We start from the raw sequence: 21,696 nt of genomic DNA on the forward strand, positions 1-21,696 counted from the left end.
ACATCAGTTTAATCCGCGACGACCATCGCAAGTTGGTGGACAGGGTGAAGGAAGGAGAACGGATCGTGACCGAGCTGCAGCCTACGGTGAAAACACAGGAGGAGGAAATGAAGGAGGTCCTACGCCACGTGGCGGTCCTCGAGGAACGCACGGTGGATTTGGAGGGGTGCTCGAGACGATGTAACATCCGCGTCCTAGGCCTGCCGGAGGGGATTGAGAACTCGGACCCTCTGACCTACATGGAGTCCTGGACCAAATCATTCACCCCGGAACGGTCGGCATACTTCTCCATTGAAAGAGCCCATAGGGTCCCGGCCCGGGCACCCAAGCAAGGCCTTCCTCCGTGACCCATGTTGGCTAAATTCTTGCACTTCCGAGACCGCGATGCGGTGCTTCGTGCGGCCCGGACGGCGGGCCCCCTACAAGTTGAAGACCAGCAAGTCATGGTGTTCCCGGACTATGCCCGAGAAGTCCAGCAGCAGCGTTCCACCTTCCTGGACGTCAAGAGGCACCTCCGCGCCAATGATCTTCAATACTCCCTGCTGTTCCCGGCCCGCCTGAAAGTGCTACACAAGGGGAAAACCCTCTTCTTCAACACGGCGGAGGAAGCACAGGATTGGACTGAGTTTCACTGCCCAATAATCCCTAAACCCGGACCCCAGAGGGCATGCAACAACAACGACTTCAGACGATCCAGACGACGGGGCGCGAGCCGTGCCCGATCAGGCCGCCCCAAAAGCCAAGCATCCTCCCCCACGGGCTCACCCGACCTCACGCAAATCATGCAGGAGCGACGAGACGCCTTACGAGCGGTGACCAAACTGCACACATCACCCTTGGCATCAGATCTGGAGGGTCAACCGCACCTGTTCACCCCTGAGAAAGACCGGGACAGTGATGGAACAATGTCAGGGATTGGACCGATCTCCTCCCCCCTCGTTGCGGCGCACACCTTGGATGCTACCCTAGCCAGGCAACCTGGCACCTCTTCGTGATGGATGAACTGTCCACTGCTATATCCTTCTCATGGTTGCCTACTGTATTGCGCGACGTCTAGGAGCCTAGACTGCTTTGCTAAAAAATTGTATGCGCTAGCGAGCGATAGACACTTCTCCTGCAAGAGCCCGACCCGCGCACAGGCCCAGCAGCGACACACGCTGCCACCCCCGCAGACATCTATTGTATTTCTCCCCTAGTGGGACACTAGTTTGGATATGCCACCTCCGGTGATATATCCTCAGTATTGGGACTGTTGCCCACCCAAGGTTCTACTTGTTGTTAATCCCCTTAGTCCCTCCCCCACGATTGTGGAAGCTTGGCGAGCAGGAGCACACGCGGCACATACACACTGGCGGCCCTCGGGAGCTGTGGGGGGGTCCCTCTCCCAACCACGACACCCTAAGAATGGCAGTCCCACGCTCAGACATTAATGTCCTTACACTGAACGTACGAGGCCTACACACGCCCAGCAAACGCTACTCTGTTTACTCCTACATTAAGCGTATGTCAGCCAGTATTGCATTTCTGCAGGAGACACACATTAACGCTACCGAACTCACTCGCTTGCAGGTCAAATGGCGAGGGATTTTCTGTGCCACACACTATTCAGCGTTTGCGCGCAGCGCGTTAATCTGGGTCAGGCCAGGTACTCCCTTCCGGGTGCTCCGACGGGTAGTAGATAGAGAGGGCAGGTATGCGCTTCTAGAGGGAATACTCGACGGACAGGGAATACTCCTTGGCAGCATTTACGCCCCTAACACGGATCAGGGTAAATTCTGGGATCACCTCACGGGCGTTTTGGCCCAGTTCACTACAGTTCCGTGGGTGCTGGGAGGTGACTTTAACTGCACTCTGGACCCCACCCTAGACCGCTCGCACCCTCCCCCCGCACACTCCCCGGCCCCCCGGCAGGCAGAGCTCTTTAGGGCATGGACCACGCATTGGGCGCTCACTGACGCATGGCGACACCTACACCCACTGGCTCGCATTTACTCCTTCCACTCGATTCCACACAACCTCTGGGTCCGCCTGGACCATTTCCTCTGCTCTGCACCAATCCTCCCTAAGATCACATCTACAGATTACCTAGGTCGGATCCTCTCGGATCATGACGCTCACATCATTCGCCTGACCTGGCGCCCCCGCACCCACCAGTCCCCACCTGGCGCCTCCCTAGGGATTGCCTATCAGATCCAGTATTCAGAGACGCACACAAAACCAGCATCCAAGACTACTTCACACACAACACGAACACGGCATTGTCGGTACTGGTGGAGTGGGATGCGTTTAAAGTGGTGGCAAGGGGAGAATGCATCAAACAGGTAGTAGGGGTCCGCCGCACCTTGGAACGGACACTCCTAACCTCAGAGCAGGCTCTGGCCGCACTCACTAAATGGCCTGACGACTCGGAGGAGCACGCCGTGCTTACGGCCGAGGCTGAGACGGAGTATCAGACTGCCTGCGCTGACCTCCGAAAATACAATTTTAGGGCCTACGCCTCTAGGGTGCATAAGGACAGAGACAAAACTGGGGCGCTACTGGCCTGGATGGCGAGGCAGGACACCGAAATCAAGCCAATCACGGATATTATCAACCCGAAAGGTGTACTGGTGCGCTCACAAGCCGAGATCCTCCTGGCGTTCCAGCGTCACTATGCACAAGTGTACGGGACCCCGGCCCAGTCTCCCCGTTTTCTGTAGATCGCTTTTTAGACCCACTGACGTTACCCACAATACCGGATGTTGACAAGCGCACTCTCGACGCCAGGATAGTACCCTCTGACATCACCCAGGCGATACGTGCCATGTCTCGGAATAAAGCGCCGGGACTGGACGGCTTCCCACTAGAATACTACTCGCCGTTCTCTCCCCTAGTGATCCCCCGTCTGTCACGGATGTTCGGGGCGTCTCTGCATCTAGGGAAGTTACCCCAATCACTGCGGGAGTCCGTGATTGTCACCTTTCCCAAACCCCACAGAGATCCACTCCACATGGGGTCGTACCGCCCCATCACGCTCCTGTCGGCCGACTGTAAGATCCTGGGGAAAATTCTGGCTGATCGATATGCGCAGGTCATACGCCCACTAGTCCACCCCGACCAATGCGGCTTCGTTCCGGGGAGGAACACCTCCCAGAACCTCCGCCGAGTCTTCCATGTTCAAGATCAGATACGTGACAGATTTCCCCGCGCCGCCTGCCTCATTATGGACCTGGAGAAGGCGTTTGACACCCTCACCTGGCCCTATCTATTCTCAGTCCTGCGGCGCCTCAATATCGGCCCGACACTCATGGCGTACACACGCCTCGTGTATACCGATCTAACCACACGAGTTCGCATCGGGAAACGCTTATCACCGGCGTTTGGAGTTCGGCGAGGCACAAAACAAGGGTGCCCCCTGTCGCCTCTCTTATTCGCGCTGGCAGTCGAGCCGCTGGCGGTTCGGCTGCGCCTGGAAGGTGTGGACTGGGGCATTCCACTCGCGGACGACACACATTGCGTATCAATGTACGCGGACGATCTCCTCATATACGTCCGAGACATCAAAACGGACCTGGCCCCCATAGGGGCAACGCTGGCGGAATTCACAGATGCCTCGTGACTACAGGTGAACTGGGACAAGTCCACAGTTTACCCCTTACACCCGAGCCTGCCCCCCCGGGAAGTCGAGCTCGGACCGCATAAACTCTCATGGTCCGCGGAGGCTCCCCGGTACCTCGGTGTCCGCTTGTACCATTCTCCAGCAGACATTTTTGAGGATAATCACCGCAAAGCACTTGCCAGTTTGCGCCCGGCTGTTGCCTTCTGGAATAAACTCCCGCTGGCCCCAATAGGACGGATAGCCCTGGCTAAAATGGTGATGCTTCCCCGACTCCTTTACCACTTTACAAATTTACCGGTGGTACCACCCAGGTCCTTCTTCCGCGACGTCGACTCCCTCCTAGGGACCCTTATCTGGGGCGAGGGCCAACACAGGGTCGCCCTGAAAACCCTTCAACTTCCCACGACGCAGGGAGGGCTCGGAGCTCCGTCCTTCGAGTCATATTTCCTCGCGGCACAGCTCCAATGGCTGTCATACTGGACGGCGGACCGTTACCCTCAGGAGACTGTTACCTCGACCGGCAGAATCGCAACCCCGGAACTCATCCGTCTTCTCCTCCCGGGCACCAAGCCACGGCGCACATACCCTCTTCAAGTGGCGATAGCGCGCCGGTGCATGATGCGGATCCACCGAATGTCCCCCAGTAGACCTCCGTACTCCCCGCCCCAGGCAGGACTCCTACTTCACGGCTCCACTGTTCACCGAATGGTCACACTTTGGCATCACAGATCTGGAATCGCTCTTCGAGGAAGGCCAGTTAAAATCACTTGACCGCCTGACCGCTGAATACGGGCTCCCCCCGGGCCAATTCCTCAGATATAGACAGCTGATCGATGGTTACCGGCCCCATTTTAATCTCCGAACTGGCGAGCCAGACACGCATCCAGTAATACATACAATCCTGCGTATGGGGGTGGGACGCCACTTAGTCACCTGGCTATATAAATCCATCCGGGAACTCTCACACGCTCCCTTGACGACCTTGCGAGCTACATGGGAGGAGGACATAGGTCACGCACTACATGACTCAGAATGGAATAAAGCGCTTGAGGCCCCAAAGCGCGTCTCTAGGAACGCCCGCTTCAAGAACATCCAATACTATATCCTACACAGGGCATACCTCACCCCAGCGTGATTGCAGAAGTTCTATCCCTCCACACCATTCCTATGCCCCAGATGTTGCTACCCTGCTGCGGATTTTCGCCACATGTTTTGGAGCTGTCCCGACCTTCATCCCTTTTCGCGGGTGGTACACGACACACTGTCGGAACTCACAGGTCTCACTACACTAGCCACCTGGGAATCCAGCGCACTAGGCATCTTTCATGTCCCTAAGCAAGACCCGGTGCATAGACGCTTCGTGTCCTTAGCGCTCCTGTTGGCAAACAGATGCATTGCCATGCGCTGGCGATCCCCGGAGGGTCCCCCTATAGCAGCATGGACGGGGGCGGTCGGTAAATGGGCGGCGGCGGAAGAGGATGCTCTTAGAGAGGAAGAAGCCAGGGGCGCGCGTAAAATCCCCATATCCATGGAATGGGCCATGCTCCTCCACAGCTTCCGGCAGTCCACACGTGCAGGAGACCCACCTACTCCCCCCCCCCCCCCGCCCGAGAGGACCAGTAGCCTCTACCTGGTGTCACCCTTCCCAGGGCCGACTCCCGGTACCCCCTGCATCCTAATCAAATTCTCATGTGTCATACCACCCATCTCGTTACTCACGTGCACGGGGTGTATCCGCCCCCTGTCCATTCCCCTCCCCCCCCTTGGAGCGCAAACTGAATGACTCCTTGGCCCCCCCCGACGCCCGTCACCTGTATCCCCCTGCTAAGACCCTGCTAGCGCCCACATGCTTCCCTCCCACAGTTTTGGCCCCCCCCGTTCTCTGGTAGCACCGTTATATGGACAGTACAGACCCCGATCCTACGCCCTTGAGGCGGGAACTTACATGCCTGTCACTATTCATCGTCCTCTTGGCGATGCAGGTTCACTGGCTCCCAGTCTGCAGACATATTTGCACGATTTGTACTGATTAATTGAGGAAATGTATATTTGCACCAGTTGTATAAAACAAAAAAACTTTGCACGCTTGGCTGTTCGTGGCTGAATGTTGAGGCCACGTCAGCAAATTATTTACACTGTACCCATACACTCTAATGCAACAATAAAACAAATTTCAAAAAAAAAAACTATTGTTTTTGTATTTGTGACCCCGACTGCGACGGGTATGGTCAGACGTGAGTGGCGCTACATGCCACTGGAATCAAGCTATCCTGGCTGATGAGGGCTGAAAGCCCGAAACCGGTCCTAGGATGCTTGTTACCAGTCCAGGGAGGACCTGGCTTGGCAGTTCGGGCTGGACTGTTCCCATGGGGCACAGGGTCAAGACTGATTTGCATATGGCTGGGTTCAAACTGGAAAGGCATGGTGAGCAAAAAAAATGATGGATTTAGGCCCAGATCTCTGAACTGCGGTGAATGTATGACATTGTTCTGCATTCTGTCCATCAACTGGTGTTTTTGCATTCGTCACCCTGAGTGGGACGGGTATGCTCAGACTTGAGTCCCGTGCTCTCCATGCCACTGGAAACAAGCTATCCTGGCTGATGAGGGCTGAAAGCACAAAACCGGTCCTAGGATGCTTGTTTCCAGTCCAGTGAGGGCCTGGCTTGGCAGTTCGGGCTGGACTGTTCCCATGGGGCACAGGGTCAAGACTGATTTGCATATGGCTGGGTTCAAACTGGAAAGGCATGGTGAGCAAAAAACAATGGATTTAGGCCCAGATCTCTGTACTGGGGTGAATGTCTGACATTGTTCTGCATTCTGTCCATCAACTGTAGTTTTTCCATTTCTAAGTACATTTCTCCTAACTGCTGGATATTGGCAAATCAGACTAGCTGAGGATGCCAAACCAAGAACAGCATCTTAAAGCCCCAGTGGGAATTATCACGTTTTTTGTAATGCCCTTTGGTTTGAAGAATGCACCTGCCAGATGTCAAACTTTGGTGAGCAAAGTCTTCACAGGCCTGAAAGCCTGTAGTAAAGGATATCTTGATTTAGCTGACTTTAGCTCTACCTGGGAGGATCACCTGGTCCACCTAAAGAATGCTTTGGAGGCTCTGCAAAAGGCAGCCCACACTATCAAGGCTACTAAGTGCCAGATAGGGCAGAGCAAGGCTGTGTACCTGGGCCACCTTGTGGGTGCAGGCCAGGTTCAACCATTGCAGAACAAAATCTAGACCATAAGGGACTGGGTTGCTCCCACTATGCAGACTCAGGTCTGAGCTTTCTTGGGCCTGACTGGGTATTACAGGAGTTTTGTTAAAGGTTATGGGTCTATAGTGACTGCCTTGAATGATCTCACATCAAAAAGAATGCTCAAGAAGGTTCAGTGGACAGTCAGCTGTCAGAAGGCATTTGATGATCTCAAGCAGGCCAGGTGCAATGCGCCATTCTGCAAAGTCCTGACTACTCGGAGCAATTTATTGTCCAAACAGATGCATCTGAGTTGGGGATAAGGGCTGTGCTGTCACAGCCCAATGAAGAGGGTCAGGATCAACCAGTAGCTTTTATCAGCAGAAGGTTGACCCCCAGAGAGAAATGTTGGTCAGCTATAGCGAGAGAAGCCTTTGCTGTAGTCTGGGCCCTGAAGAAGCTGAGGCCATACTTGTTTGGCACGCACTTCATTAGTCAGACAGACCATAAGCCCCTCTTACGGCCAAAACTGATGAAGGGTGAAAGCCCCAAACTTTACTTTTGAGAGTGTTAATTTCCCCACAGGGGATGGAGTATACAGTGGAACATAGATCTAGGAGTAACCATGCCAATGCAGATGGACTCTCCAGATATTTCCACTTAGAAAATGAAGACTCAACTGGCCAAGGTTAGTCTCATGTCCTTACGTTTGGGGGAAGGGGTGTGTGTGTAGGTAAATAGGATCTGCTTCTGATGGTTACCCCTACTTTTTGCTTCATGTTACACTGTTTTTGACTGGTCTGACTGGGATTCTGCAAATCAGGACCCCGGTCTATCTGCTTTCTCCCTAAAATGTTAAGGTACACTCCAGATTTGATACTGGGGTACCCTTGTCAGTCCTTAGTATATGGTACCCATGGACCCAGGGCATAGGTACCTCAGAGGCCTCCCATGGGCTGAAGCATGTATTATGCCATTTTTTTTTTGGAAAACAAGTAGGAGAGTAAGGAATTGCGTCCGTAGTCGTCGGACGGGGAATACTCCTGATTCCCTGGGTCAAGGTATGAAAGAACAAAATGAAGGAGTACTACCCGATGAGGGTAAATGAAGGCTTTTGTCTAAACACAGGAAACATTGTTCCTTTGTTAGGAAACCCCTCACTCACCACCTAGTGGTGACTTGCTTCATCATCGGGGCCCACCCAAGTGGCCTAGCGTCACTTGGGTGTGCTTCAACACCTGCAATTGCAGTGGAGCTGGTAGTGAGATGTGGGGTGCAAACAAAAAAGTGTGTAAGTGTTAAAAATTGTCCTGGTAGTCTTTTATTTAGAGTTTAATAAAAAAGTAACTGGACAAAAGTTAAAAATCAAAGTTGAGATAGTAGTAGGGAAGTTACGGCCTACTTATCTCTGTTTTATGTGATGGTCGACATGTTTCTACCATAAGGGGAAAATCCCCGGTATTCCTCAGGACCAAAACAAGGAAGTGGGTGGTATGTGCCCCCTAAAAGACACACCCAGCCCTAAATCCTTGGACATCAGAAGAAAAATAAACTTCTGGAACGCACACCTAAAGTATAGGGTGCTGCAAAACAATGCTGGGGCTCAGGTCGAGCTGCATCAAGCAGGAGTGGGGCGCTATGCCGAAAACAACATACTAGTTGTGTGGGCGGAATCAGGCGGGTCATCTACTTCTCCGTGCTCGCTGCAGCGAGCACGGAGAAGTAGGGGACCCGCCTGATTCCTACTGAGAGATAAGTAGGCCGTAACTTCCCTACTACTATCTCAACTTTGATTTTTAACTTTTGTCCAGTTACTTTTTTATTAAACTCTAAATAAAAGACTACCAGGACAATTTTTAACACTTACACACTTTTTTGTTTGCACCCCACATCTCACTACCAGCTCCACTGCAATTGCAGGTGTTGAAGCACACCCAAGTGACGCTAGGCCACTTGGGTGGGCCCCGATGATGAAGCAAGTCACCACTAGGTGGTGAGTGAGGGGTTTCCTAACAAAGGAACAATGTTTCCTGTGTTTAGACAAAAGCCTTCATTTACCCTCATCGGGTAGTACTCCTTCATTTTGTTCTTTCATAGCATGTATTATGCCACCCATGAGAGGCCATGCAAAATGGATCTACAGGCCTGCCATTGCAGCCTGTATAAGTTGGTCACTACACTTAAAACCTATAAGTCACCCCTAGAGCAGAATTTGACAATCCTGAAGGCAGGGTGCTTGGCTCTAAGTGAGAGGGTGCCACTGCATGAGCAGGACACCCCTGCAGCCTATGCAGTCCATTCTCCTGGGTTGTTTGGGCTACAGCCATTTACGACCTATTGAGTGGCATTATGCGACAGCGTGATGACCAACTCTAAAACAGCGGAAAGTAACCCTATTGTGTTTGGTGTCAATCAATGTAGAATCATACCTCTCACACCGGTAACCGGTGTGGGAGGTTAGATTTCACCCCTCAGAAAGGAGCTTTGTGAGGTCCCTGGTGTTCCCAGTAACAGCTTTCTAGTCCCGGGTAGCCCAAAGTGGTTGCTGCCGACCAGAGACACATTTTTGCCCTTCTGCTGCTGAGCCAAGCTCGAGCAAGGGAAGGCAGAACAATAGGCATTAGGCATCCTGTCACCGGGAGGTTTCACCACCTCCCAGACAAGATTTAGTGTTTTAGGCCTGGGTGGGTGCGCTTGCCAGTGACTGAAAGTCTGCATGAGGGGCATATTTAGTGTCCCTGTGCATAGTCCTGCTCTAACCAGTCCGGCTCCTGCTCTGGTGTGAAACTGGACAAAGGACATGGGAGTAACCTCCCTAATGTCCTGACCCTTCCTTGGGAGGGTCCCCTGAATCTGTACAACCCTCTCCCTTGGGTACAAAAGGGCTTACCTGGTTGTAGGACCCTAGATACAACATGGAAAAGATTCTGAACAAGACACCACTGATCTTTGACCATCTGGACATTCTGGACTTCGCTGGACTTCGTTTGGGCCCAACTTCGTCTCCGACCCAGACCAAAGCAGTATCTGAGCCGGTGCACCATACTGTAGTGTAGTTTCTATTTTCGCTATAGGCCCTGTGCATTGGAATAAACATAAACAGTAGTATAGACGTAGACGTGCGGTCTTCCAGGTCTCTACTGACTATGCTAAACTCAATTGGGTTTGTTACCAACTAGCTCAGAGGTCACTGGAAACTTTCTTGACTGAATAGGAAGTGATTAGCTCCCATGGCTCAGACAAGAAGGGATTCAGTTTTCCAACAACCGCATAAACATGACAACTTTGCTCCTTAGAATAAGAGTCAATCTCTAGAGTCGTGTGAAACAATAGACAGCTATTTCACTCAGTCAGTTGTGCAGATTACTTTCACCAAGATGCAGAGAATAGAGAGACGGGTGTTTTCAATAAAAAGGTATTATTTATTGAACAGTCTTTCTTCTCATGCAAGAGAAATGAATTGCCACAATTGCAAGACTTGTTATTATAAAAAGTGCGTACAGTAAAAAGAGTATTGCGAAATAATACTGTAAAAACATTGATATGGTTTCTTAGCCATACAATGGTTAAAATGAGTAAAATATATACATTCATATATACATTAGGCTAACGTACTCAACTGGTGCTTCTAACTACGCCTACCCCAGTGTACCTGGCCTAAGCCTAATACTTGGGAGGGAGTAAGTAGCAATTTTAGTTAAGTTGGTTTTGCCAAGGGTTTGCTTCAAGAATTCTCTCTAAGGGTTTAGTCAACACCATACCTCTGGAATAGAATGTTGGAGGTCTTGTATCTCCTCTCAGGACTCGATATCCCAGTCACCCACAAGGGTAGGCTGGGAACGCCAGAGCTGGATTTTCTCGGCAGGAGAAAAGACAGCGTCTTTCTCAGCGCGTCAAAGAGGAGGAGGAGGGGCAGCGTCTTTGGGCTTCTTGCATCTGCTGGTGCTGGGCTGTGCAAGGGACAGCTGTTCTGCTCCTGTATTCTCTACCGCCACCGTTGTTGCGTTTGCTTAAGGCAATGCTGGTATTATTTATACCTGAAAGGTGCCTTGTTTGAAGTAAGTTTTTGGACATAAGACGTCAATAAAGATGTCACTAAGAACCGGTCGTTCTTACAGTGCTCATTAGAGTTCTATTACTAATCAAAACATAGCAAGCGGGGCTTTCTCAGGTTGCTGGGGGTTTTATCTGGTGAAAGAACTCAGTGTGTAATCTAGGAATCTTAGATAGTGGCTTCTGCTGTGTCATGTACTTTAATGAGCTGCAGAGGCGAATTTCTGAAATATGGCTGAAATATGGCTCTGATCGTTTATGCCATTATAGGGGTTTGATTTGATTATAACCGAATAGGGGCATAAGGTCACATATTGATTGGGGTCCTAGATTAGAACACGACACCCACTCCACGAATTTATGTCCATCAAATTACTAAAAACGAAAGCAATAAGATGCGTGTGTAACATTACCCAGCCCAAAATACATATTTGCATTTGAAATGGCGTATTTGAAATACATGATAGTACTTTACGTCTTAAGCATAGAAATCATTCAAAACTATTGCATATATAATCAGTTGAACGATTTTGCGAACAAATTACACATGAAATATCTCTGTATACAAAAAAGATGGGAGAGATAATTTCATCACATAGAAATGCATTTGCTGTAAAATGTGCTAGAGGCTGAGGTAAAGTTATTATGTCTCTAGATCTACCTAAAAATAGAAGTTCGGTTCTTTATGAATAGTTCTACTTTAAGCAAAGGTTTTTGTGCCAGAAAAAAAGGTCAATATTTTGAAAAAATGTTCAATTAAAAAAAAAAATGTTCATGGTGAACGGGGGAATAGAGTTCCTACGCATTTCAGCAGTTTTTGTTGCTCAAAACTGAAGGCCGAATTCAGAGTTCATGGGAACGCTGTGTGTCGGAATGCTTTTCAAAAATCATGGTTTCTGTTCAGGGGAGAACATCATATCAGACAAGCTCTCAAAAAATTGGTCTACAAAATCAGGTGACAGTTCGACCAAGTTCGATAATGCAGTTACTTGGCAGGTGTGAGAATGATTGCTATCTTTGGTGTCTGGATCAGCAATACTCACAGAAGGTTGTACCTGGGCGATGTTACTTTTATTTTTCGCTCCACTGTCACCACCTAGTCGTAGCACAGGAGTCTCAACGAATGCCGTCATCAGGATTGGTAGCCGCTGGGGACAACACGATGCATGAGCCGTTACAGGACTTAGCAAAGTATCGATATCCATTGGTACTGCTGATGGTAGTGCAAGACAGGTGTCCAACACGCATTCTTCTCCGCATAGCATACATCGAAGCACAGGTAAGATGCAGGTCTGCCATATAGGTCTGAATGAAAGAAACCAGGTCACGTTCAGATCTCTCAGCGTGGCCAATCCAAGGACTCTAGTTATGCGGTCCCGGTAGCGTATTGCTAGGATCCTTTCTTCCATCCTTGCCGGAGTCATGTCTGTGTTTTGGCTTGCCATATCGGAGCAGGAGGGTCAAAAATAAAATGCCTGCTACAAGTCCCAAAATCAGGGGTATGCCGCCAAAGACTGAATGGACAAAATTAGGAATAATTCCTAGGATTGCTTTGACTGGTGTTAACAGTCCCAAAAAAATGGTCTTAAATACGCCTGGGATGCCTACGGCACTTGACATATTTAGAATTTGGCTAAGCATTTCTGTGAAATGCACGGGGCAATTTGTTGATAAAAGGTCATGTATCTTCGAAGCTGTCCTTGCAACTTGGAGATCATACGTCTCTTTTGATGACGTTATGGGCACTGTTGTCTGTAAAAGCACAGACTTCATTCTGCTTAAAGTATCAATTCGTATAGAAGAGACATTCAAACGAGGCCATATCGGAGTCTCGGAGTCTCCAGGGCCGTTTGGAAACAATGCTTGCATACAGCAAGTGACCATGTCACATATTGATCGGGGTCCTAGATTAGAACACGACAATACAGGCTCTGTGAATGACCAGGGGAGCATCAAGGACAATGGAATATATCTCCCTTGGAGTGAAGGAGTCACTCCCATGCAACCGCAGGCACCGTAACGCAACTGACCAGTCTGCTGCTACTGAGCTACTATGGACTCCGAAGGCTCCAGCAACACAAGAGCTGGGTTCCTAAGTTCCTAAAGGTCCGAGCTGCTCTCTCACCAAGTTTGAGGTCAGAATCACTTGTGGGGGCAACAATACCAGTACCCATGTGCACTGCGTACTTTTGCAAGTGCACATGCTTGTTGGCATTCCCAAAAAAAGTGCACTGGGCTCCAAGTAGCCCCAACTTTGGGCACCATTTCCAACAAAGAGCTTTGGACTTCTTGCACTGAGTGCTCCACGGCTGTTGCTTTGTAATTCTGCTCGAGGTCCCTTCCTGACTCCTGTGCCTCCGGCTGTGAGTCCTCTTGAGGGTCAACACTGCTTTTCCTGCACTTCCCTGGTTGCTCCAGCCTTGCTCTGACTCCCCTGTGTTTGGTGAGTCTCCTGGACCTTGCTGGTCTGCACCGTAACTCTTCTTGACAATATTCATGGGTTGCCACTGCCAAGGCTTGTTGGTGCTCCAGCCAGACACCGACCCCTCAGCACTCGATATTCTTCGTGGGAAAGCTTGTATCCAGCTCCTGGTCATCCTCGACATTTCCTGGTCCCAGTGGCTGCAGAGTCAAGAATCCCCTCAATGCACCTGTAGCACCCGACATCGGTGGACATTCGTCTACCGAGCCCCTGGTCACTTCTGAGTGACCCAGACTCTGTCCCCTCTGCACTCTTCTACAAGAATCCACCTTTGCATTCCAACTGACACTTTTCTTCTTACCCACAGTGGCATTTCCTTGAAGTCCTCAATTGAGATCGACGGCGGTTTCCAACACCACTTCAGCCCTATGCCACCGGCTGACCTCGGATAGGTAACTCTGGTACTGCAGTATCAATGGGTGGGGTGGCTCCTCAACCTCCTATGATCCAAAGGGCTTCCTTGTAATCCACTGGGAAGGGTGCTTAAACTTTAAATCTGCAAACGCAACTCTCCTATTGAATTGTACGTAGCACTCAGGCGTGTTCTCACACTGCACCCGTCCTCCGGGAAGCACCTACTTACTCCCCTTGGGTGGTTCCTTAGCCTCTTGGATGCTCATGACGAGCTGAGCTCATCATGAGCCATGGCACTCTGGTGCTCATGACGAGCTCAGCTCGTCATGGCCCGTGGAACGCTCAGGTGCAGGGAGAATTCCCACGCTGTGCTGAGCGTTCCACGGGAGGCAATACACCTGTGACGAGCTGAGCTTGTCATGAGCACAGGAGCGCAGTAGCTCATGTCGAGCTCAGCTCGTAAAGAGCATGGGGGTGCTGTGCGTGCCCCCCTCCCCCCAGCACAGCGAGAGATTAACCCGTACAGCGAAGGGGTTAGGGTCCCAGTGAGTCTACATCCTCTAGACACTGTCTTGACTCGAGTTGTAGTTCTTATACCACTATTTTAGTATATGTTTTGGTCTCCCACTAGAGCCCACTGTGTGTTAGTGATACTTATGATTGTTTCTGTGCTACACTATTGTGTGCTTTGTGTTTATCTGCGTGTAGCAGATACTATGAAGTATTTATAGTGTGTTATAATAATTAATACATATTTGTATAACTACTGTGTGGTTCTCCTTTCATTTAAACAATACAATAAGGGTGCATTCTAGTAAAACAAGCTGCTTACCATTCCTTCAAGACTAAGCCTGAAGGCTGCTCTCCACAGCTACCACTTGGATAGCTTTCTAAGGTTATCTTTGACCTCTTGAATCACCACAAGGTTTATTTGGACTGGTACAGGGTGCCTACTTTAATTAGTGGACAGATATACCAGTCCAACTTCTCACAATTAGGTTAGCTTAATCTGTGGCACATTCTTTGCCACTATGTGTCTTCTAAAAAATGTCTTTCCTTGACTCCCTTTGACTTCTAGAAGGACATTCATCCAGACACCACTCAGGAGTCGCCTCGACTATGGCAATGCTTTACTGGTGGCAGCTATTGACACTCTGCTGTCCAAATTGCAAATTGTGCAAAATACTGGTGCACACCTGATCTTCAACATACCTTCTCGTCCTCCTCAGCACCCATCCTGAAAGCCTTACACTGGTTAACCATCTGGAAACGTGCCATCTTCAAGGTTTGCTTCCTGCCTCACAAAGCTCTTAGGTAATCACTACCCATCTATCTTTTCTCCAGACGTCATCACTACCAACTCACTAGGTCACTCAGGTCTACCAACAAAGCACTCCAAAGGATCCTTCATATCTGTACAGCCAGATTTGGAGGTCAGGCTTTTTCTTACCTCGCCCCATGTTACTTGAATAAACTTCCCCTGCATATCCGTACCTGTCCAGATCACCCCAAGTTTTAAAAACTCCTAAAAACGTGGTTGTTTTAACTCCTCTCTTTCACTGTTCAGTAGCTAGCGCTGAGATACTCCTTCAGGAGTGAGTCACCGAACTCCCTGCTACCATTACAGCCAAAGGTCTTAGATAAAGCCATCAGCAGACACCTCACTAAAAACCTAAATGACCACCAACTTCTGGTTTCAGACCCAAGAACAGCATGGAAACTGTCCTCAATGCTGACACAGATTACAGCTTCATGATTCTAGACACAGGAGACAACATTTGTCGTCCTCCTGGACCACTTCTCAGCATTTGACACAGTCTTCCACCCCATACTCATTCAATGCCTACATGGCAGCGGAATCCAAGGACGCAATTCAATGGACCTGCTCCTTACAGGCTGGTAGGAACTCAGTCAGTCAGCCTGGCATTGTACACCTGAGACGCCCACAACCTCATTTGTGAAGTTCTACAAGGTTCCTCTCTGAGCCCCACCCTCTAGCCAGTATCATCTGCTCTCACAATGTTAACGTCCTCTTCTACTACAATGACATTCAACTCATTCCCTCCCTCATGGTGGAAAAGACATCCAGCACACGGATCGAGTTCAGTGCCTGCATGACTGAAATTGCCCCCTGGATGAAGACAAGCTGTCAAGCTGAACACCGACAAGACTGAAATTGTGCTCTTTGAAAAGAGCACATCACCGTGGGACTCCACCTGGTGGCCTACAGAGCTAGGGCTGACACCCACTCCCACAACAAGAACCTCTGGATCATTATCAACCGTAAACTTGGCTTGATCACCCAAGTCAATGCTGTCACCGCATCATGCTTTCATACCCTGAAGGTGCTGAGGCAGATTTTAAAATGGATCCCAATCAGCACCCTGAAAACCGTCACACATGCCATGGCCACAAGCAAGCTGAACTATGAGAACACCACATATGTTGGGATCAACAAAAAGTTACCAGAAGGCTGCAGACCATTCTGAACTCGGCAGTCAGAACTACTCTCGCCCTTCCACGCTGCACTCACACCAAACTTAAAGGATCTCCACTAGCTCCCCATTCACAAATGAGCACAACTCAAACTACTCACCCACACTTTTAAGGCACTACATAACACTCGTCCAGCATATCTCAATTGCGTTTGTTTTCACAAATCTTCCAAACAACTCCGCTCGATCGGAGTCTTACTTGTACAAATCCCACGCATATCGAAAACCAGGTTTGGAGGTCGAGCCTTCTTCTATATCGCTCCTACAGAATGGGAGGACCTGCCGCTCTGCCTGACATCATCCTCGTCACTTGAATTTCACAAAAAGCTGAAGACATGGCTTTTCCACCAATCCCAACAAGGCCCTGGGTGTGCCTAGACTCACACCTCCTCAGCACCAGGATACACTCCCAGCTGATAGGGAGCTTTACAAATCTGCATAACATGACCTAACACAACACACATACCACTAGCAAAACCTGTCCCGCTGTGTTTAGTATGTTAGCCTACATTCTAGGTCGATCATACCTGATTTGAGGTGAGTGCAGCTTTACTCTATCCAACCCATAACGCTTTAGTGCCCCAATTCCACGATAAATTGAAATGCCTCACATCTGAATGGTATGTCACTATCGATCGGCATTTAAGGGAGACTGCTGTGCCTTCATGCGGCGCGTTCATTTTCAATGGGGTAAATGCTAGCAAACAGCTGAAATGCGCCTGCCCGAGGCCACGCAGTGGCCATAAGGAGGGCGGGCTCATAGTCACGGAGGGCTGTCCCGCCCCCGTATGACTCAGCAGTTCCTCACCCGAGGCAGTCTCCCCTGGTTGGTGGAGGCTGGTATGTGATGCACATCCGGGGCGGCTGGGAGGAGCCTTCTGGAGTACTTCAGACCTCTGCCCCTTCGGGGAGGACTCTTTGCCGCTCCGGACGTCGCGATACAATGTTGGGACACTCTTTTCGTCGGGTCGCGGGACACTCTTTTGCTGGGATTTGAGGTGAGTGGCCTTCTGACTGTTCCCCCCCTCCGCCTACTCCCTCCTCTAGGAGGTCGAGCAGGGCTAGGCGGCCCGCGTAGCGACGGGCTGCTGTGGAGGAGGGGATGCAGAGTTGGCCTTGACCCCTTCAAGACGTCTCGCGGCCCGGAGTTAGGCAGAGCAGGCCTCGCTGGCTGTGCGGGGCGCCTTACTGCCGCTCTTCCGCGAGTGGGCGCAGGGGGAGGGGGCAGTTTTCCAGGCCCGCCGTGCAAGTCCCGGCCCGGGCCCCGGGTCGCCCCTGCAATCCATTCCCCCCCCTTTCACTCCCCCTTGGACTTTGTAAGGGCCTGCGGGTTGGGTGGAGCCCGTGTCCAGCATTCACTCACCATCGTGAGCTATGGGGCACATCGCACAGTCTTTATCAGGTATATCGGTGTTCTCACGGAGACATGCTCACATTCATTATACCACTACAAGGAGTAATAGGCCTATTGAGCGACACATTATTTTAAGCGCCGGCTTGGCTTGCCACTCCCTTAATTAGATGTGCCACGCCCCGTTATGAGACCAAGCTCCTTTTCCTCCTATGCATTCCGTTGCGAATTTGGGTACATTCTATCCTCAGATTAGTATCAGAAGTCGGCCGCATGCTTTACACTTGTTTGGTTTATGACTAAGATGCATGTTGATTAAGCCCTTGCGCTTCCTGGTGAGGTTTTGAGTGGTAGGGCTGTGCATACCGGTGCGCTAGTGTTAAGAAAGCGTTCTGCCATCTTAAATCTTCCTCCAGTCTAGGACTGTCTGCACATGCCTGCTCTCTCTGAAATATGTTGGTTAAATACCCAATTTTAAGTCAAGAGTTAGCTCTGATCCTTCCATCTTGTCGTATGGGCAGATCCATCTTTCGCAGACTCGGTCCTCTGCACTCAATCAAATTTATCAGAATAAATATTTCATCGGGCTTATTAGGTCTAGCTAGACGGCGCTGCTTCCTTTTGTGACCGGCTGTGATCAGTTTGTGTTCTAAGTCCATCCCCCTATTCTGCTATGGCTTTGAGTTTTTCATATATAACCTGGAAGGACCTTAGTGCGCGTGAGGCTAGCAACAAGCCGGCACTGCATGATAGACTCTGTAAGTACATGTATCTGGGTGCCTGCGTATGAGTCGAGTTGATACTCAGTATAGTTACGTGTTTGTGTACCTGCATTTAGGGCACGGTACACCAGGCCTTCAGCTAGGGTGCACTGTAGGAGGCCGCCAATGTGCAAGTGTGACTGGCTGCCCCCGTGCACGAGGTGTAATACATCAGGCAGGCAGCGAGCTAGAACTGTAGGAGGTGACTATGTGTACGTGTAACTGTGGGCCCATGTTAGAGATTTGTTTTATTCAGGCAAGCTGTTAGCCAGTAATGCATGAGGTTATCAGTAGGTTCAGGTGTCCGTGCATCCCGTCATAGGACTTATGCGACACCAGCCAAGCAAATGCTACTGCATAAGTGTGGATAGTATGTGCACACAACCGATTGATGGTGTACAGGGGATGTGGCACGCAGCGTGCATGGGAATGAGTGCCTGTCTTCTGCAAGTGTGGTGCCAAGCTATTGGTCATGTGTGCACAGCAGATTGTGAATGGCTGCTCGGCTCAGGAGAGGCGCGACGTTGTGCGCTCAGTACGTGCATGGGAAGGACTCCTGCTCTTGCGCATTGGTAGGCCATTGGCAGCGTTGGCGGGACGCTATCTTCCCTTATCCCAAAACAAGATAGTGCGGCATCGGGCAGAACAATAGGTATTGTTGACCCTACAGTGTGGCATCAGTGCGCGAAAGGTGCGAAAGTTCAGTCACATTCACGTATGGGACATCTTCTGGGGACTGTTCTAATACAGTAGAATAGGCTCTGCATAATTACACGTCTAGTGTGTTATGAGGAGCCCCGAGCCGCGTCAAGTCCCCCTCTTTGCGGGGGGGTAATTTTGCTGCTGTGTTTTCTCCTGTGGCGCTCCATGAGTAGGCCCCTCATATCTGGGTTTCTATCTGACTGTTCGGCATTGTAAGGTTTGTCTGTATGGAAGACAGTCTAGGATGTGCTAAAAAGGAATATTTGCATGTTCTAGTCCCACCCCCAACTAATTGAATATCCCCTGGCACCTTTTATCCCCTGGGGCCGCTGCCTAGTGGTAGGGAAGGTCACATGTCAATAGTCATTTCGCCCCTTCCTTTTGGTCTTGTGGTCTGTCTGTTCATCCATGGCTCGTGTATCTGAAGGCAGCCCACCCGCGGTCTGCAGCCTGCAGTATTACACTCTATCAGGTGTCAGTAGAGCAACGGGGGCACCCACAGCTTGAGCCTGGATTGCCAATAATCCCTAAGAGGTGGGCCCCTAGAAACCTTATATAGAACTATCTATTGTGTATCTTACCCCCCCTTTTTATTGCTCGTTTCTCTTCTGGGGTGGTGGTTTTGCACGTTGGGCTCCTTTTCTGGGTGGACACACGGCCTCTCTATCATGGTTTGTTTGGAGGGGCTCCCTTGGCCAGCATTGATCAGCCGCGTGAAGGAACCTGAGTGGTTAGGTCCCTCCCGAAGTGAGAAGCTGGCCTGACACTTGATGTCGCCAACCGTGCCCTCTCCCCCCCTCCCCCCCGGTTCAGTTTTCTTATCCCTTAGGGGGGGTCCTCAGTTAACCTTAAAGACAAGCTATCCCCGTGGTAGCATAGACTTGCAGTCCACAGGCTAAACTAGGGGGCAGGTGATTCCAGCTGGTTCAGTGGCATTCCTGTATGTTACATGTAAGTCCACGTCGCAAGTTTCCACCAATATATGCATTTGCGCTCTGCAGTAGACTTCTGTATCCTTTGGGGGTTTAGTGGCACAAGCGTAAAATTGCAGTTAGTATGGAATTTTGTGAACTGCGCTTGTATGTTTAGGGGGGGATATCGGCAGGGGAGGCCCTCCTCATCACATGGTCTCTTGCCTGGGATAGTCTACACTATTTGCTGTAGAGGGATTGTACCCGGGTGGTATGCCGATTGGTGTCGGAGTGGCGTTGGTTTCTACAGGCGAGTCTCTGCGCAGGTCAGGAGCTTAGGGGGCTCTTCGTTGCGGTCGCAGCTGTCCCTTGGAGGTGGTCGTAAGTCGACTGACAGACTAACTAACTTATTGGTAGCATGGCCTAAGCCGCTTCTAGACTAAAACCCAAGAGGGCAGGTGATGCCGGCTGTAATTCCTGTAGACCCTGTATTTAGCATAATCTGGGACTCGCCCAAGTTATATAGTATTTGTATTGAGCCCTCCAATTCCCCGGTCCTCTTTTGAGGTTAGCAGCACAAGCGTCATGTAAGCACACCTTCTGGAGGATTGTGCAGAAGACGGCGTTGCAGCAGTAGCTGTGACTTCACCTTCGTTTAGTTTTCTGATGCTCAGTGGGAGGGGTAGGTTGGCGTTCCAGCAGCATTGGCTGGACAGCCTAATTCATGATACAGAGGGCATCCAGTAGTTGGGGCCCCTCCTATCCCTTTGGTTTCTCTGATTTGGTGAAAGGACCTGGGGGGACCTGCAGATTAGTGGCAGAGGGGCCTTTCTTTCCTTCTGGAATGTAAGGTCATGTCAGGAGCTATGATCTCTTCGAGGTGGATAGGGTCCCCGCACCTGGCGTTTGGTCTTGTTCCTGGGACTGACGTGGAGCTCGTCCGAGCTAATTTTGTAGGTCAGGGTTAAGGGTGGCAGATGGTGTCATCCCACGCCTATGGGCGTCGTCCTGTTCCTCCTCTGTCTGAAAGAAGCAATTCTAGGTGAAGGTTGCAGGTAAAGAGCAGTAGCAGTGGTGGGGGGGGGGCATGGGGCAGCGGGAGCCACCGCACGGGCTGTGGCGGAGTTACTGGGCGATCCGGAAGAAGAGAGGTGCAAACGCTGGACGTCAGCGGGCACATAGGGGTGCCAGAGCATAACCTCAGAGCCTAACCTGTAACCTCATGGGAGGTGCAGGAATTTGTGTTGGCGCCCCAGTAGTCCTTCGGGCGGTTGTGGGCCTGTGCAACCGGGGGTTTGCCAAGTCACGCCCCGCAATGGGCGTGTCAGTATAATTTAATTATGGTAATTGTGCAACAGTTGGGTGGTTCTCCACTGTGTTGTTTGGCTCAACAGGCGGGCAGGTGGCGAGAACGCGGCCTGCCCTAGGATCGCCCGTATGTTAACCCACCGTCATTACATATGTTGTATGTAATAAACCTGCAGCAATTTTTTTCCCAAACCTAACACTTGTGTCTTTGTGTTATTTGCGGGTTTGTTACGTCATGCGGAATTGCGGATAAGGCCGCCTTTTATGCAGGAGTTGAGGGAACGTGAACTTTGAACTGCATTCAATCTAAGTCCCAATAAATCCGCTGCGTTGTCGGGAATCAGAGCTGTCCAGCTGAGGCACGTGTTTTTTTTTATTCCTCCCAGCACCAGCGAGAGGCTGTTGGCTGGCAGTAATTCAGTTTCGAGTTTGCCACAAACACGATGAATTTTCTATCACCGCTTAGTAATAAACCAAGCAATAGCCGGGG

Source organism: Lissotriton vulgaris, chromosome 6 (assembly GCF_964263255.1).
Source record: "Lissotriton vulgaris chromosome 6, aLisVul1.2, whole genome shotgun sequence".
NCBI classification, from domain to species: domain Eukaryota; kingdom Metazoa; phylum Chordata; class Amphibia; order Caudata; family Salamandridae; genus Lissotriton; species Lissotriton vulgaris.